The 4570-nt window shown below is 41.2% G+C and overlaps 1 non-coding gene across 1 annotated transcript; it reads right to left on the reverse strand.

Annotated features, from left to right (window-relative positions):
• Nucleotides 1-2243: 2243 nt before the first annotated feature.
• Nucleotides 2244-2376, reverse strand: LOC111817935. The gene has a single exon (XR_002822026.1). It is a non-coding gene; the product is annotated as a small nucleolar RNA SNORA1 (small nucleolar RNA).
• Nucleotides 2377-4570: the final 2194 nt, after the last annotated feature.

Below are 4570 nucleotides of genomic sequence, written 5' to 3' on the forward strand. Positions count from 1 at the left end.
TAGTCAAGTGAAGTCTCCGGTTTTTCTAGGCTACCTTTGTTCAGGAGGCTTTATCATGCAAGAGCTGTGGGATTTGAGATGCATCCTTCGGTTTCTTTGAACCTCAGCCTGGGATATCAATGTTTCCTCCGACACAGGGCTGCTGCTGGAATTAAATGAACCGAGTGGATGCATACAAAGTGCACAGCTTGGTGCCTGCGCAAAGCAAACCGGCTAGGGAGACGGCGCAGCAGCATAAGCGCAAGGTCCCAAGTTTGATCCCAGGTACCTCAAATAAATGCAGTACAGTTTTCTTTGAATGTAGGTTTATACTGAATGCCTAAGAAGACTGCTGGCTCCTTTTGGAAACAGGCACACATGCCAGCTGACCTAGAAGCCCACACAGGGACTCTGGAGCTCATTTGGCAGAGTCAGAAAGGAGAACCATGCCTGTGTTTGAATAGTGAGGCGAGTGAAAATTAAGAGTGAGTCTTGGGAAGTGGAGCCTTGGAAGGAGGGGTAGGAGCGAGCCTGGGAGAGAGAAAGCCAGGCCGGGTGTTGCAGTCTCTGTAATTTACTTTAAAACACTCCATCAAGGTGCTGGCACAGCCATGTCATTTATGTGTCCCAGGTGACCCAGTACTCTGGGTACAGTCATTCACGCTCAGTGGAAACTCACACCCAAGGGCAGAGAGCTAGCTTTCTAACCAGGCAGCTAGTACTCCAGAAGCAGCTCCAGAAAGAGATTCCACGGTCTTTGTCTATAATCAGTGGCACAGGCTTTGCTGATTGGCATGCTTAATGCTAGAAGTAGTTTCCACTAACGAAATCAGTGGCTTTAAATTAACTTAATGGAGATTGCTACAAATGGGGTTTTCTTAGTGAGCTTACTGTGTAAAAATGTGTAGATTAAAATATTCTAGAGTAATTCCCTGCTTTTGCTTGAAAACAGTATTAAAAACTAACTAGTTCTATTCTCTTATTAATGTGATCCTACATCCAGATAGGGATTTGGAAGATTGTAGTAGCTCCGTGGCTATTAGAAGATTAATGGAAGTTTGAAAATATTTGTGTGCCTGAGATAACATGACATCAGGAGCTGTGGCAGCCATACTTCAATCATGAAGAGACAAACCCAAGGGTGACATGCCATGTGTATTTTTTAACCAGTGCCTCCTAATAAATTAGAACAAAACTTCATGGCTTAAAAACGACAATAATCATTTACTACTTGTGAGTCAGGGGTTGGACCGCAGTCCTGGCTCGAAGGTCTCTCATGAGCTTACAGTCGCAGGGCGGCCAGGCTGATGGCCAGAAGGATCCACTCTTGAGATAGCTTGGCTGGCAAGTCGGTGCTGCCTGCTGGCAGGCGCTTCTTCTACCCAGCTCGGCTCCTCCATAGTCGGGCTCCCTTGCAGCATGGCGGCTGATGTTCAAAAGTGAGCTGCCTAAGACACACAGCCACAGTGGCCTGGAGGCCTTCAGGCCACAGGCCCGCACTGCCCCCCTGAGGACGCTGTGGAGTTGGGAAAGAAAAACGTACCTGGCTTGGTTTTGTGGAAGAACATATCCTGATCATTTCATTTAGCTTATTAATTTATTTTTATTTTTTAAAGAATACAAAATAGTTAAAAGAAAACAAAAGCATTCGAAGCAATACAAAATTTCTTTCAAGTAATAGAAATTCAACAATGACTGCTGTATTGCATGATGGTATCTTCAAATTAGCTGTTTAGGCTACCAGATATAAACCTGCAAAACTGGTTAAGAAAACAGAACAACAAAAAGAAAGTTATAAGAAATTAAAGAACAAAAAATAGGAATAATATAATTTTTAAGCATTAAGTGTTCCTTTCAATAGACCAGCAGAAATCAGCTGTACAATTACCCAAACTCTCCTGCACATATACAGCAATACCTCTTTTCTCCTTCTTTCTTTCCTCCTTTTCTTCATCCCAGTTTTTACTTTCTATTGAACGGATTCTTTCCCTTTCACAGTATGTATTGTACCTTTCAGATTTTATTTTCTCTTTCAGGTTCTCTCCCTAGTAGTACAACACAATGTTTGCATACGTGGGTCTGATTTATTTCACTTACCAGGACAGTCTCTACTTGCATCACTCTTCTAAATAGTTTGTGAAGCAAATGAAAATAAATGAACAGAAATGTGAGCCCAGCGCCCTTTAAACATGCCTTTATAATTCTCCGCTGAATATTTTTATTTTATTTATTATTTTTTCTTTCTTTCTTTTCTTTTTTTTCCAAAATGTTACAGGCCTCATTGTCACCGCTGTAAGTATTTACTGTAGTGGAAGCATGACCTGTGTCTCAATTTTAGCCACACTGACCAATTCTGGACACCAATCAGCAGTGCCCATTCTAATGCAGAAGGAGGCTTCAGGAAAGCTCCTTTAGAGCTAATTCATATGTAAGGCTTGCACATCTGTATGCAATTTGTTCTGCTAGAGGAAAACAAGGGATGAAAATATCTTACATTTATGGTAGATGGATCTGCCTTAGTCTGACGCCCTAAGTAAAAAAAAAAAATAATCACTGCATAGAATATTCTGTGCTGAAATGAATAAATGTAAGACATAAAATAATTATTTTATTTTTTTTATATCTCATCAAAACAGGTGCTAGCTTTATTATAGGAAGTGAAGAAACAGACTTAGGCTTGGTGCACAATTCTCTCTCTCTCTCTTTTTTTACTGTCTTCCTAGTGGTTATTTGTTGCACAAGATGCAGACATGATATCCTATTTACAAACACTATTAGAACTAATCCCTCTGTTCACTGAATTAAGAGAATGTAGCTATGTATCTATCCTAATCATTTTGAATACACAGATACAAAATGGTCATTCATCTGTATCCCCCTTTTTTTTTTGTTTAGTTCCATCATTTAAATATTATAGGTGTGTGAACTCAGCAAAATATTCCAAAATAGTCCAGTAGTCCACAATAGTATTGAGTCTTCCGCTTGACTGCCAATGTCAGAAGTTGTTGACCTGAGTCACCCACAGCTCAACATAACAACATGGCTTTACTTCTTATATTTTGTTTTTATACTTTTCTGCTGGATGGTTAAGACCAAGGTAAAGCAAGACCTATGTAACAAGAATTGTAGCTTTTGGATCTGATAAGGTCAGTCAAATCCCCTCAGGATTTATCCTGAGACCCTGTACCTCAGGTTGTATATCCTTTGTCAGTGTCAGCCATGTGGATGAGTCACGGCTATTGCTTGGCCAATTTGCTGTCTGTGAAAGCCTGAGAGAATGTTTTCTCTCCACTGAATATTTTTAATTGTTTGTTTAATTTGGGAAAACAATTTAATGACCTTCTCTGATAGCCTTCCAGTTTCTGGTTTCTTATTCCTAAAAGAGTCGTTTAGCTCACTCAGGAGTAAGTCCACTGCCCCAGCAAACACCCACTGCCTCACTCAGAACCTGGCAAGCCTTGGGGATGTGGTGGGATGGGCGGGCTTGTGGAGTCCAAAACAAACTGAGGGTGACCAGGAGACGAGCAGTGCTGGCCTCGCCCTCAGGCCGGTCAGCTTTCCTCTGCTGCTCCACATTCCCTAAAATGTTGAGTCTTCTTGCCAAGAAAATGTCCAGGCTTGTGCAGATGCAAGGAGCAAGGCAGAGAGGTCCTCAGCTTGTTTTGCTTGGGAGTTATTCTTGAACTTTCTTTCTTTTTTTTTTTTTTCAAAGTTTTATTGATAAACAGATAGCAATGAGACAGTTTCAAATCAAATCAGAAGTACAGTTTCAACAAATAATACACTGCATATATTCTTCTTAGTGGTTAATTGCTGTACAAGATGCGGACTTGTGATCCTATTTACAAACATCATTAGAACAAATCATTCTATTCATTAAGAGAATGCAACTATATATCTATCCCAACCTCTTTGAATACACAGATACAAAATGGACATTCATCTGTATACCCCATTTTTTCTAAGTTCCGTTATTGAATATTATAGGTGTGTAAACTCAGCAAAATATTCTAAAAGAGTCCAGTAGCCCATAATAGCGTTGGGTCTTCTGTTTAACTGGCAATGTCAGAAATTATTGACCTGAGTCCCCCACAGCTCAACTTAACAGCATGGCTTTATTTCTTATATTTCGACTTCATACTTTTCTACTAGATGGTAAAGCAGGACCTATGCAACAAGAGTTGTAGCTTTTTGGTCTGAGAAGGTCAGTGAAATGCCCTCAGGATTTGTCCTGAGATCCTGTACCTCAGATTGTAGAACCTTTATCAGTGCAGCCATGTGGCCGTGACTCTTGAACTTTCAAAGGGGCATTTCATGTTATGCGGAAGCAGCATCCTCCTGCAGGGCAGACAGCTCCACCCCGAGGGGGCAGACTGTCATTAACCTTAGTTTCTCCCCAAGCCACTCATTTGCAGAAAAGCTCTTGGAGCAAAAGGCAGATCACAGGGCCCAAAATTTTTCTTCAGTTCAAAGTCCAGGCAAATCAAGGAAGGAGTAGTAGGAGTACCTGGTCCCTGCCTGTGGCACTAGCTTTGAGGAAGCGCGAAAACCACACTGGAGTAAACACGTGATGGAAGGAACTCAGGTGTCC

This window comes from Octodon degus, unplaced genomic scaffold (genome assembly GCF_000260255.1).
Source record: "Octodon degus isolate 3935 unplaced genomic scaffold, OctDeg1.0 scaffold00074, whole genome shotgun sequence".
In the NCBI taxonomy this organism is placed as follows: Eukaryota; Metazoa; Chordata; class Mammalia; order Rodentia; family Octodontidae; genus Octodon; species Octodon degus.